Genomic DNA, 15,116 nt, shown 5'->3' on the forward strand with positions numbered 1-15,116 from the left:
AAAACCTGATGTTATTGTAAATAGCAATCAGCGTTTCTATGACTTTGGCACAGAAATGAAATTTATAAAAAATACTTGTAATACCATACATTTAAAATCATTATTTGAAAGTTATTTTCGTTTAGTTTTTTATTATAAATTAGATCTTTATTAGAATAATACTTAACAATCTATAATCATAACATTAGTTTTTTTTAAAATAAAAAATGTGCAACGCCTCGCTTTTCTGTCTGAACTAATCCTATGCTTTACTCTAATATTTACTTGCCGCAATAGCTGCTGATGAGTAAGACGGGAACTCGGCGCTCACTAATTTCCGAGTACTTGACCCACATGAAACGTACCGTTACCTGCTGCGCTGACTAACTGCCGAGTTCCTCAAGTTTTTTCGGTGATTGTTTCATACGGGTTTTGATTGAAATCCTATCAAACATTCTAGGTGCTTATAAATGTTGTATTGAGTAAAATAATGAACCAATCTAAGCAATTGAATATTTACATTTTGAAATTCAATAGTTAAATTACATTTTACTTCATACTCTTTTCTAATTTACTGCCACGGTCGACTTTATTCTGTTTAAAGTTGAAAGTTTGTCGTAGTCTAATAGAAAAATAAATAATTAAAACAATAAAATAATTTATTTATTTAATACATTAATAATTAACATGGGAAATTAAATTTAAACAAAAATAAGTTTCTTATTGCGAAAACCAAAAGACTAGTAATGCTGTGATTATATTTCCATCGTAATACTGTGTAGTACAAGACATTCTTTATTTCATTGCACCTTAAACACCTTATTTTGGCATTGATTAAAAAAAATGTTAAATTTTAGTTATGGAAAGTGTTTTAATTTATTTTATAGTTTGCATGACAAACGATGACACTTAATTTTCGAAATTTCAACGCAATTTTCCTATTTTTATTTTTATTAATGAAAAAAAAAACAGCAAATTAGTAATCAGCTTTCGAGTTTTTCGCTTGGCAACAGATTTAGCGATTCATTTTATCTATCTCTCTGTACATAAATAACCCGTACATTTAGACTTAATTATTACCTTACTATTTTATTTACGCATTGCAAGCTCAAAGAACACACCCTCAACCCTCTTTGCGGGTGGGATTTCGAATAATCCCTTATTAGCTAGCCTCTACTCGGCGTAAGAAATCATCATCATATCAACCGATAGACGCTCACTGCAAGTCATAGGCCTCTTCTATAGATTGCCTGGTTGACAGAATTTGCGTTGCCCGCAACTAGGGAATTCCAGCGACCGATACGATATTTTGTCGGTTCACCTAAAGGCAGGGCCTGCCCCCGCCGCAAAAGAAATTTCCCAACGAAATTTTAAGTCACTAAGTCTATGTATACATACATATATGTAATATATATATATATATATATATAATATCTAAAAATGGAGCAAAAAAAATTTTTATTTTCTTCCTAATATATTCTATTTCCTTTCATTATTCATATATATAATTACTTTAAAGAACTCATTCACTTCAAAATAAACATATGAATATTTAGTTCCATTATAATTGAGAGCACTGGCTATTTTCTTTTGAATCAACTTTTTCTGAAAATTTTAAAAATACGTAAATTATAAAATGTTTAGTGTACGAACAGGTACATGCGAAAATGAAGATAAGCTTACTAAAGGAAAAAAAACTGTTCTAGTTTATGATAATAACAAAGTAGTAAAGAGAGATATCTTGTCGTGAATTACCGGTTGTGCCAATTTGCATCACTATATTTGCTATGCTATTTAATATTATATAACATTAATGTAGCATTTTGCAGGTTTAAGTTATACAACGGCGGAAATTACTAAATATTACTTAAATAGCGTGGGAGGTAAACTTTATAACATAGCGATCATTAATTAAATCCCACAGAGTAAGACCTACTACTCTATTAAGATACTCAGGCAACATTTAATATTAGATAACACCAACTATTATAATATTAAATTTAAAAACTGGCCAATGTGGACTTTTATTTGTATTTCTAGTCAAGCTAATTGTTTTTTTTTTCAATTCACTATTTTTGCCGGACAAAGTAAATACGCTCACACCTGTACTTTTGTTTGCAAGAAAAGAAATAGCAGACTATAGAGCCATTAAAAATTGTAAAAAAAATTACTTTAGCGATTACACATATGTTTACACAAGCTCAAAGTAGCTCAATGAGCAATACAGAGAGTAATGCTCAGGATTTCTCTACGAGAGAAAGAGAGATTCATAGACGAACAAAAGATACCGACTTAACTCAGAAAATTGGCAGGTTAAAGTAGTGGTGGACAGGATTAATGTTGCACTGGATCGGAAACCACGGAACGGCAAGTGCAGCGAAGGACGTCCATCCACAAGGTGGACAAACAACTTTGATAAGATCGTCGGTAGAATCTGATTGCAAACTGTTTCCGCCCGGTACTGTAGAAATCTATAGGGCAGGTCTATGACTACAAGTGGACGTACGTCTTGCGGCTGGAATGATGCTGATGATGTTTACACATCGTCAATCTTTGAAAGGTGCATAGGTAACAATCTACTCTTTATATAATAACACTAAAGAAATTATTAGCAGTTTTAATGTTTTATAAATTAAATTTAAATTTACAATCATTACCTTCGCATATTACATTTCGAAAACATTGGGTAAACAGAACAACAACATACACGTTATGTAAATGACACATATACATTCATTGATATTACACCATCGTTTAACGCATTTTTACGTCCATTAGTTTTGCAAATTCCGGGGTTAACTAAGTCCGGCGTTTACAATATATTAAACCTAAAGAATATAAGTGAAAAACAAAAAAATAACTGTTTCAATTTACATAAGATGTTTAATTATTATCTAAACATTTCTATCGAGTCTGATACTTTACATAGCATCGTATATTATAACATATATTCTTAATGACAAAAAAGAAAAAATCATCTCACCTCGCATAAGTCGAGGAGAATACGCAATAGGAGAATAAATAATAAATAAGTTATTTCCTAGAATTTATTATAGTTTTCTTTAAAAGCTTTTCTGCTAAATGAGGACGAGGTCTTAGAGCAGGCAATTGGTCTGCATAAATATGGTTTCTATGTAAAATAAAAATATTTTACTAAAAATAATAACCACGCGTATCTGTTTATGTTTTGATAATGTAACTATATGATGGGAATCCCTTTATTAATGACTTATTTTTCTAAAAATCTTATCGATGTAGTCTATAGCCTCTATCTTATGACCGCTATGCCCTTTTTCAATATGACCTCTATTTCTAAGAAATAACTTCAGAGCAAAAAAGTTGACTTTTGATCTCAGAGTCGAGTTTGATAAATGATCATCTAACCATACATCACTTAAATGATTCATAAATTTTAGAATTTATTATTTTATTACGAATAACTCATTTTTAAAACACAGTTTGGAATTTCTTCGTTTCGGTTACTTTTCTTTTTTTATTTGCGCCATAATAAAATCGCATTTAAGTAAAAAATGTCATTTGCTTATCTCATCACAAGGTATTTATTTTTTAATGCACCGAATCCCGGATTCAGCAATAATTATTTAAAAAATTCATGTTTATCAATATGCACTCGATTCGCGCTTATGTTTTTTGCAGTTTACACAAAAAGCCTATTAAAATCTAGGAAATAAATTCAATTAAAAACTTGGCAATTTAAAAGTTTGTTGCAATTAAAATGTTGTTATATGAAAATAAAAACGTTGTATTAAAGCCAAATAAACAGACTTCATATTATAAACACGTATGAGAATTTCTAAACAGAAAAACCATATGGTATTAATTGTGGCTAGCCCGCCGTCTGGGTCATCATTGCATGTTAGATTTTATGACTCATCAAGGGATGGACTGTGTTTCATTTACAAATATACGATAAATTGTATTTTTGTTAAGAAGTTTTTTCTTCTACGGATTTATTTCTTTAATCAATCGGGAAATTGCAAAAATGTAATTTAAATTACTTCCACATACAATCCTTTTCAACAATCACAGTTTTCTCTTTCTGAATGCTTATTCAGTAGCTACATCAGCCATAGTTACATTAATCACCAATGTGCTGTGTCTTTTTCATTAATTATTAAAAGCTAATATTAAATCAACAAATACCAATTAAGAGCATACTTCACATAATAACTGTTAATATTATCAAATACATTAGTAATATTTCGCATCATGTAAACTTTTAATTAGTAAGTTACGAAAAACAATAGCACTGAATGGTCAAGGAAACAACAAGGAAATAAAGCGTCGTTTTTTAATTTAAATAATTAAACGTTTTTAATGTCTAATTAAAATTAATTATATAATTTGTAAACTAATGAAAATAGTTGAACAAGTATCGTATGTACGTATTGTGTATGTTTCGCGTGCTAGATAGCCAGCAATCTCTGTATCGCAGGATGTCGGTCGGTCGGGTCGTCGGTCTGACAGAACGAAATTAATTGTTACAAATTGCACCGCACACATCGGCCCATCTCTGTAGCTAATAACCGATTTTATGTTTAATTGTTAAATAATAAAGTATACGTATCGTTAGACATTTTTCGACAATTGAAGACGAAATGATGATGGATTCCTATGCACGATGGAAGGATGGAATGAAAAGAATAACAAACATATTCCAGCGGTTTTACAAGTAAAAGTAGGCAGAATACATGCGTAAAACAGATGGCAACTAGGACCTAGTCCTGGAGTGGAGACAACGGATACAAGGTGTACAAATGACCTTGTTAAGGTCGTCGGAAGACGCAGGAAGAGGGCCGCTATCTACTGCCACGGGAGACCTATGTGCAGCTTAAGACGTCCTATGGCTGAAAGTATAAATTTTAAATTTAAATTTGTCACATGTTTTAAATTAGTCACATGTTTCAAATTCAAAATAGAATTGCAGCATAAATATTTTTGCAATAGCAACATTGTTATCAACCATTATTAATTGATGTATAAATTTTAAATAACACATTAAATCTTATTAAAAATTTTACAACATGATGTTAAGGTACCAAAAATACTTATGTCAAATATTTGTTTTTATTAATAACGAACACTTTATATTATCAATTGTTTGAATTGTAATTGATTTATGATGAAAGGTAAATGAAATCATCAATTCCGATTACGATAGCCTTCGCATTGAAAAGAGTCAGACAACCATGATACATTAAATAAATAAAAAAGTGTTAAATAGAATAGTATGATCAATTATAGCTTGCATACCATGAGTCATCAGGCTACGGAAATCCGTATTGATTGCGATGAAGTTAGTCTATGTTTGGGACAAGATTACCTTATTGCCTTTATCGAATTAATAATAACATAATATTTTGTTTTTACACATTTTCTTATTTTGTGGAAAACAAATAAAAAATACTAAAATACTACATGTACTACACATTTTAAAGATTTTTTGTGTTAAGTTATTAGTTAAATTCATTTTATTTTAGATTTTTTTAAAGGATTAATTTAAAGTTAATTAATGTATATCTTTATAAGATATTTTTATAATGATATTTTTTAATACTTAATAATTTTCTTAGCAAAAAGTTTTTCAAATGTTTTATAACTTTTTATTATAAATTTGTATCGCTAAAGTTTTTGGATAACAATATGTTTTTTGCGTTTACTGAGCGTAGACAGCTGGAAAAGGGTTTGCCGCTATTTGGTACGGATCTTTCTTCTCCAAGCTTTGCTTTGAGTTACGACAACGTTATATAAAATACAATTTTTTATGGTTATAATGAATACTGCTAAAACATAACTTATGACTTTTACTAAATTATGCAATCAATTCTATATTATTTAATTTGAAGTCGCTACCCAAACGCAGCAAACCGTTAAATGCCTTGAGGTTTAAGACATAGTGCCGGGCCAACACATCAAAAGAATCTGCCGTAGATTTTTCTTGAGAAGGTCCGGTAAGGTAAACGGAGGTATAACAAGGTTTTCGCATCGAGTTATGTCTTTTGGATTCGAATAGGGAACAGTGTCTGAATAAGTGTTGGGCATGCATGGTTGTCAATTATTTTAAGGCGGTGCAGGTACCGCTTGCAGTACCCGAGCCTGCTTAACAGTTGTGATAGATGGAAAGAAGTCTTGATGAGTTTGTGCAGTTTGTTTATATTGAAGAGTTTAAGAAGGAGGAGGAGTCCATCCTTCCAACAATGTAGATGTTCAAATCTCTGGAGGAGTAAAGGACAGAAATGGATACTCTGCTAGTGGAGTGCAATAATTTGTGTGGAGGTATAGGGCGTTCCAGAGCTTATTCGTAAGGTAAAAGATGAGAGATGAGAGAAGTCTCTCCTTAAACGACTTAACAAGTCGTTTAAGGAGAGATTAAAACGTATATCAATCAACACTGCACATGCATTACACAACAAAAGGTCAACTGAGTACTCGACTGTTTTTCTCTTCGTCAAAGAAAAAGCTGCATTCCGTCCAATAAAATAGTCAACTGACTAACTGGTTTGTGTGAGGTTGTCTTGGTTAGTTTCCATATTACAGTGTTACAAGTGAAAATGTAAGGACGGAGCTCTTTCAGTCGCTATCTAAAAAAGTAAAAAAGTGTAAAAACCAAATGATTGTAATAGGCGACAGCAATTGTCAAGATATTTAAAGATGAGTTTACATGCAGCCTTTTTATAATGTAACAATAACGATTTATGTATTTTTTATCATTATCTCATAGGTTGGTGAAAAAAATCGTCCCAAACTTTTTCTTTTGAGGGTTTCCGATTTATTCGAATAAATCATATATTAAATAAGACTCAATGCACGTGCCAATACAAAACTTGAAAAAATATCTGTGTAAAAAAACCGTAATACAGTCATTAGGTAGGCAGAAACAATCAACAAAAAGAGAACGCGTTCGTACTTTGCAAATTATAGGTGCATGTAAACGTATTCTTTTCGCATTATCACTAGCCAATGACAAAACCTGTGCATTTTCTTAAATTAACTATGCCCGTCGAATATATCGGCAATTGGTATAAATGCTTCAAAACTTTCGACTGACATTATATATACATTCATTAATCTAAAGCTTTTAAATTTATAAATAATCTGTATATTTGATACTAACCACTAATCACCCTGTTTATTTGCTTCTATAAATTATTACTTTAATCAATTGTATGTTCTGTTAAGTCTTTTTTCTGGTGACCAGGCACGTTAAACTTACATATTTACATGTCGTGACTCATATCCGGAATGCTGCTAAACAAAACTCGCCTTTCTCTTTCCTTCGAAATGTACTCTTTATTTGTTAAATAAGTTAACAGACTAGTTAAAAATAGGCTTTTCATCGATATGTTAATTAATATTATTTAGGAAAAAAATTATAGTAAAGAGTATAAAGTGGTATTACAAAAGTAACATTATCTGCCTATTTTTAGTTCCTTAAAAATGTTTTATTTTGTCTAATTCAGACAAAACCATTATTTATTGCTGTAGTAATTTAGTAATGATATTTAGTGTTTATAGTCTATTTCTTAGATTAAATAAATAGATATAAGATATAACAATTAGTTTCCTTTTTCAAAATTTAATCCATTTTGCCAGTGTAATCTATGCTCATTTGAATCAGCCTTACTGTGAAGTAAAATCTACTTTTAATCAATTACTTGGTTGATTTCATTAATGTAGCAACCCTGATAATAACAGGTTCATCGGCAAAAATTTACACTTCACATGTATCACGGAAAGTTCAATCAACATGAGTTATTGTAGCTATAAAATTAAAGCGCATTTCCTTATGAGTTAAAATTTTAAACAGATTTTACGAGAGAAGAAATAAATTATTGCGTTCGTCACCAATTCTGATAAGTCAATTTGCATCCGACATATTTTAAGCTCATTAAACTTTGCATTAAATCGACGGAATGTTCTTTAAATTGTTTTATTTATTTTTGTCGGATACGTTTTGTTTTTCATTAAAAACACTACGATGCACTTGTTTTTGAGAGTATATTTAATTAATATTGTGGTTCCAAAATCGTTTTATAAAGCTAGTAAAAATTTCAATTTTTTTAATGGAATACCCTTAATTACTAATTAACGAAATAAATTGAACCGATATTATAAAGACATAAGTTGAACAATGCCGTGGAGTTATACTTTTTAAGTAGCTAACAATAAGCAATTTATGCAGGACATAATGCGATGCATAGCTTTCGTGTATCTTTTGTAGATATATATAGTTATCGTTTTACTTTGATTTGTTTTTTAAAAGCTACAAGAGAACAATGCGTTTTGTATCGCAATACCAGTAATTATAGTAAGTCCCTTTTGCATAACTCTGTCAAGAAAGGCGCCTTCGCGACTTCCTACCTGCCTACTCCCTTAAAATAGGAGTGTATAAGCATCATCTTGTTCTGGATACTTGTACAATTATCACAAATAGATACATAGAGCGCAGTAAAAAAGATGAAATGAACTTATGTCATAAAATTATATATACCGTTGTAATTTTATATCAAAGGTACTATCTGCTCATTTATTGATCGAACGGAAAAGATGGCTAAAAAATTCAACGGAAAAGTTTATTTATCATGTTATTAGATGATAACCAAAGGCAACAAATTAATTTGACGATATTGAAATCAGCGCTGACCACGGCAGCAAGTATCATAACTTGCAATACCTAGTAAATTAATTATAACAAACATGGTCCTCATCTCGCTCATTACCCGCGTCATAAAACCGTCACATTTGCTCGTAAAAGCAAGGGTGAATGATTCGATATGCGTGCATATTGTCTTTGTACGGAGAATCATTCGTAATGCGAACCAAATTAACGTTTATTGTTACCTCCGATTTGCAAATCGAACGTTTATGTGTCGAAATATGCAGGTATTTATTACTTCAATTACACACGTGTGGGCGTATTTTATTTTTTCACGTTGATTTATAAGGAAATTTAAGTAATAAGTTTACTTACCAATAATTAACACTATTATCGACATTTATCCTTGTAGTCATAAATTTAAAAACAACCCTACTTAGCTGTATGTAGTATTATTAAAAATTCTCTCTTTGCTTATTAGTGTCAACATATTTATCGATGGCTATAGATCTGCTGTGACTTATAATACTTAAGTGTATGTTTTGCCAGGGAAATTAATTAAAAGACAACCTTTCCGTGGTTTGCTTTATAATAGGAATAGTTTAAAATATCACATACCAAAAAGATTTAACTTAAGACAGGCTAAAAGCGGCTTGCAGCCAGCGTGGACCGACGGTTTTAACAAGGTCGCCTGTCTTTCTCGTAGGTGGACGTCCGACTTGCAACCGTCCACTTGCAACTAGTTTCTCCTTCAGAACCTTGAGACTCTAGCGGCCACTAGTTCTGCCTGCATATGGGTTGGCCAGCGTTTTCAACTTGCCTATCTGCTAAGCAATGTGAGTTAATTTCGTTCGTCTACGGAACTCTTCACGTCTGCTTCGATCTTGTGGAGAAACTCAGTATAGATGATATTTGATAATTTAATTTTTAAATTACTGCAAATAGTTAAAATCAATCTCCGAGGTCACTAAATAAGTATTTTTTAATCTACGAATAATTTGTGATAAACAGATTAATAATAAAAAATAAGGCCAAATTAAATAATTGGTTTTTCTAAATGAATATCAAATTTTATATTAGTTTCAAGTGACGAATGAATAATACATTGAAAATAAAAATCATCAACAGTTCTCGAGTAATAACCCAAATGCGGTATCAAAAAGCCTTTCAATGTAATTTCTTTGACGCTCGTGTTTATGAATCATAGGGAAACCCCAACTCTGATCTTCCTACAATACTACTTATTTACTTAAACCGTGTTACGGCGACCGCAAAGCGTTAGACAGAAGTTGTCCAGTGACGGGCGTAATGTGATTCAATACGGAAACCCATAACATATCCAAATTACACTTCATAAGCGTCACAAGGTAATACAGGATAATTTATTCGAGGTACCGTAACTGGAACAAAAAGATAAGCAATTTCAAAAGTTAGATTACATTTTCGGCCCACATCGTTATATTTTCCCACCACTGTATCATAAAATCATGTTTAACGTGTTTAAGTTAAAACAATGGGTAATATTTCTTAATAAATCGTATATTAAAAAAAAATTAAACAAGGAAACTTTTATTAAACGTTATAAGATATCAACTTTGTAAATATATCTATGTAAATGTATACTACTTCTTACCTGCTATCGACTCTCTTCACTATGTGCTGACTCATTACAATATCTCAAGAATCATAAGGCGTAGAATCTTTAAAAGCGATAAATATATTCCGATCGCTAGATAAACGTTAGTTGAAAAGGTATTTTACCAAATTTCGAAAAAGGGCATACAATAAATTCGCGGATGATGAGTGAGACTCCTGGTTCTGCGTATATCATTATAAATAGTGTATTTGTAAATTGCAGAGCAATTGCACAAGCATTTGCCTATTTTAAAATACTTGATTCAATTTAGTAAACAAATACAAAAGTTACAAAAAATTTCTATGCACAATTTACCGATTAGCCGCAGACAAAATAAAAATGTAAAAAGTGTGCATGCGAGTCGTCTAAAATCAAGATGAAAATTTTCCACTAAAAGCTCAAGACGTGCGCTATGCTAAGCTAGGTCATTGGAGTTGCTAACTCAATCCTAACTGTAGCTACGCGCCACTTCCTGTAGGAACCAACACCCGCATACTAATTTGGATGGCGCCATCGCAGTCGCAACCTTTTACTGTGACACGAGCTTAATAAAAAAAAATAAACTACACAAAAAAGACAACGCTTAATTAATATTCTGTAAAACCTTCCACTGCGTCATATAAGATATATGTACGCATATATAATAAAGTTTTGGAGCATATATGAGACCATTCTTTTATCAGTTTACATCTAAATTAAAATAATATTATTAAATAAATATTTATAACAGCGTTCAAGAGTTTTCAATTGAACTCAATGTGGAGCTTAATTTGGTGATTCATTTACATGGTCGATATTGTAATGTATACATCATACATTGTTGATAAATTTCATTAAAAAGACCAACTGTTTAGTTTGTAGCCTGCTCTTTTCTGCAGGTGAGTATTCTAACCTTATGTTAGCTTACTCTTACATGTCTATACCTTTTCATAATGTTAAAAATAATAGACGATTCAAAAGAGCGCGTTAATACCTTCTTAAACAAACATATTTTTAATTAAAGATTTGACTATCAGCATCTTTTATAATACCGGCTACGACACGAATATAGTTCTCTTTTATTTTTATATACACTATATTATATATGTTTTAAATATAAAAATAAAGTGTGCTACAAGTAACGACAAACCACGAATATTTGTTGATTTATACAAATAATTATACTGCAGATCAATTTTTTCAAATTTTCTCTTTACTAAACATATAATAACAAATATGTTATTATTGCAGAGAATGGCCTCTTTACTAATTTGGATTACGCATACGATGTAACCAGTCTCGCAGTGATATTCAAGTTGTTTGAAGTGTTTGGATTTTAAAGGTCTAGTTCTAAATGAATACTATGAAGTAAACTTTAAAGTAATATGATTATTTTTATCTTTTCTTATCACGGCTTTTTATCGCCGGACGATGAATCATTCATCCTTTTGTTGTGGACATTACTAGCATGCGTCGCTTATAATGCGTAAAAGGATTGATGTGGACAATTTCTTTACGTTTTTTAACGTCCAATTAAGACGTTTATACCGCGAGAATAATGAATATACTATTACTGGATCATTGCTTATACGAGAAAAAGATGGCTCCATCGCTATTTGATTACTTTGCTTTCATTACTCTTTGTTAGCTGTAAACGAATTCATAAATATTTACTGTAATTCTTAAATTTCTCTTAATTATTGTTATAACTAAACGTTGCAATGCACAGCACCAACTATGTGATTTAAAATTTGATCAATGAGTAAGAAAAGCGTTTACAAATTCCGTAACTTATGTGTGTTTTGTTTAATTTTTTAGCTTAATACGCAGACGTTGGTATTGCCGCTATTTAATACGGATCTTTCTTCCCAAGAGTGAGACACGCGACTGTATTTTATTGTATACAATATTTTCTTATGGGTAACAGTAAAGAAATGAGTAGATCTTTAGAAGTAACCAAAATAGTCCTATTAGATTGGCAAATTGAATCGACAGTGAGCAGGCCACGGAGCGCCCAGGACGAATGGCCGCTGAAACTTAAGGAGTAGGGACTTTGGACGGGTAAGCACAGCGAGGGTCAACCACTATCATGGCAATTCTTCAGATAAACTAGTAACCGCCGTCGTGTAGCGCATTGATGACGGAGAAATGTCCGCCCACAAGAAAGACAAATGACCTTGTTAACCAGTCCTGTTGGAAATCTGCTATGTCACGCAGTGGACACCCACCAGCTTAAATGATGAATGTGATGACGATGATACTAACCTTTTAATTTTCAAGAAGAACCATAAGAATTTTCTATCGGGTAATTAAACTGATGACCATCTAAAAATATCTCAAATATCTAAATTTATTTACATTGATTTGTAAATTCCATTGTAAGTCTCCTTACTTAGTTCCATTTTGTTATACGCCACTTACCAGATGGCTTTTCTTCTGTATACATCGTAAAATACTTTTTAAGGATTTACGGATCATTTTGAACGGTCCGCATGTAACATACCGTCGTAAAGAAACAAGTATAAACATTTATTAATGCGAAATTGTATTTTTCATTCGCTTACTAAAACCATTGTAAGCTTTCGCCTTTTCTTATACAGCTTATATATTTATTATTTATTATACAAAACACTAGTAAACATTTTTTGCTCTCTCTGTCCCTGTTACACATAAATCTTAATCCCACCTCATTACCTTAAATATTCCATACGATTAAAAGATTTAATTTTACTAATTTTACTTTATTTTATTAAATAAATTAAAAATTATTGTAATCATCTAAATTTTGTAACAATGTTTTTATTTGAAATATTGTTCTTCATTGCATAAAATACAATAACTAGTAGCGACATCTATTAGCAATTGGTGAAACTTGATAGTACCTTATATCCATTTAGATGGCAATATACTCAATCGATTACAAAAAGTTGAAGCACAAAACAACACAAAATAATATACAATATTACAAAAATTATTAGGAAATTTGTTAGGACAAAATAACACTTAAAACAAATAAAATAAATTGTCTATAAATAGCCATAAATGTAATTACTATTTGTAAATCAGAAACACTTGCTTCCAAGTATTTTATTTAAAAGTCCAGTAGTACTCAACTTAGCTAAATAGCAATTGGAAAGAAGCTATTGACGATAAAAAAAAAACTGTTGCGAAGTATTACTGTCTACTTGCGAAGTATTTATCAAATTAGTATAAATAATTTGAATTGAAATCATTGCAATTTTAGGTAAATGTTTTTAAACACTTTTTTTACTTGTCACAATAACAGCCCGGCTAGCTCAGTCGGTAGAGCATGAGACTCTTAATCTCAGGGTCGTGGGTTCGAGCCCCACGTTGGGCGCATTACTTTTTATCACTTTTTGAAAAAAATCAATTTAATTTTTTTTGCGCGGATTATTAATTCAACACATTACAGAAAATACTTAACAAATTTAAAAAAAACGTGAAATAATATTTATTTCTACATCCGATTTTTTGATTGTATTTTGGAACTAGCGCTTAAAAAGAAGAATTCTTAAAGTTAGTATCTGTTCATAGTATATTCGTCTTAATATTCCACAATAAAAGAAAATTATAACATTTTTTTTTAGATATTTTTGTTTTCAAATCAAGGCTACTATGAAAAAGTCTAGATCTTTATGTATCAAGTAAGCTAAGTGATAAGTCAGTCTCTATTTATGCGAGTTTAAATCTAAATTGTTACCACGTGTGCACCTTGTTAATTTAAATGTTTCACAGTTATACAAGTACATAGTATATACATAAGCTGGGGTTAATCAATATTATCCTAAAGTATTTTATATGTAAACACATGAATAATGATATCATGTAACGGCATCCATCTGTCAAGAGATCGGTATGGCATATGACAATTATTATGCGTCACAACTTCATTATCTTTCAAACGATTAGACAGCCATCTAGTAATTACGATGGAATAGCATCGGCTATCGATAGGTATAAAAAGCTAGGGAGCAGTTAATGCTCGCCGATAAGGCAATGGTATGCTCACAACAATGATTTATTGGTACGTACCGCATTAGTTCGAGTTATCTCCCGCTGGCAACCGTGTGGGTACGTCTGCAGGACTTTTAAATAACTTCAGATAGTCTTTATCTAACCAACTCGTTAACTGCACTAATAATGTTAAGTTATTACTCACTAATGTATAAATGCATTTGCTAAACCTAAGTACTTAGCGAACATTAGTCGTGACTATCTGAATATATCGCCTTAAATCGTCCTGTATGGGTCAAAGCTTACGAATTTAACTAAGATCTTCTTTTTATGTCATCAATTACTTTAATTAATCATTTATGAGATCTGCGTCGTCGGAACCGGTTTGAATCCAGCGTCTTTCGAAGATCTTAAGAAAGTCGCGAAACCATCACGTGTACAGACTTTCTTCCCTTGCCGATCCAGAAACTATGTAGCTTGTCTATTCCCAGTTCACCTTGCCAATCCGCTGGTGATCGGTTATTTTACTCCATCTCCGAACCTACTCTTTTCAATCTGTATAACCACACTATATTAAAATAATAATATTGTGTAGTACATAATAGATATCCAGGAATCATTCTGCATTTAGGACGTTCAATTAAATTGTTTTTCAACAAAGATGCAAATGATCTGTATCGTCCAGTATAACTGACTAAAAATAAGTATAATACATATAAGTTGAAAAGTAGTCGAATGACCATTAAATTTTATCCGAAAATGTTACAGTGACAATTGAAATTTGAAAACAACATCTACAGTTTGTATGGTGCCGGCGTAAGTCTGCAAACAAATTACGATCGCGAATTGATTTTATTCATAACAGTAATAAACATATTTGCCACATGTGTCACCGATTTGAGTCATTGCCGACATTGTCTGGATGCCACA

The 15,116-nt window shown here is 31.4% G+C and overlaps 1 protein-coding gene and 1 non-coding gene across 2 annotated transcripts in view; one reads left to right on the forward strand and one right to left on the reverse strand.

Moving 5' to 3' along the window:
• The window catches only part of Mmp2 (Matrix metalloproteinase 2), a 199,107-nt gene extending 184,805 nt beyond the window's left edge, over positions 1-14,302 (reverse strand). Inside the window, exon 1 of the mRNA XM_068777026.1 lies at positions 14,265-14,302. The gene's annotated coding sequence lies outside the window, so the exon portion shown is untranslated. The remainder of the gene's footprint in view (positions 1-14,264) is intronic.
• TRNAK-CUU (transfer RNA lysine (anticodon CUU)) lies at positions 13,497-13,569 on the forward strand. The gene has a single exon. It is a non-coding gene; the product is annotated as a tRNA-Lys (tRNA).
• Positions 14,303-15,116: the final 814 nt, after the last annotated feature.

The sequence above is a fragment of the Battus philenor genome, unplaced genomic scaffold, assembly GCF_028537555.1.
Source record: "Battus philenor isolate CCGP_79_NKW_IND1 unplaced genomic scaffold, ilBatPhil1.0.hap1 SCAF_13, whole genome shotgun sequence".
NCBI classification, from domain to species: domain Eukaryota; kingdom Metazoa; phylum Arthropoda; class Insecta; order Lepidoptera; family Papilionidae; genus Battus; species Battus philenor.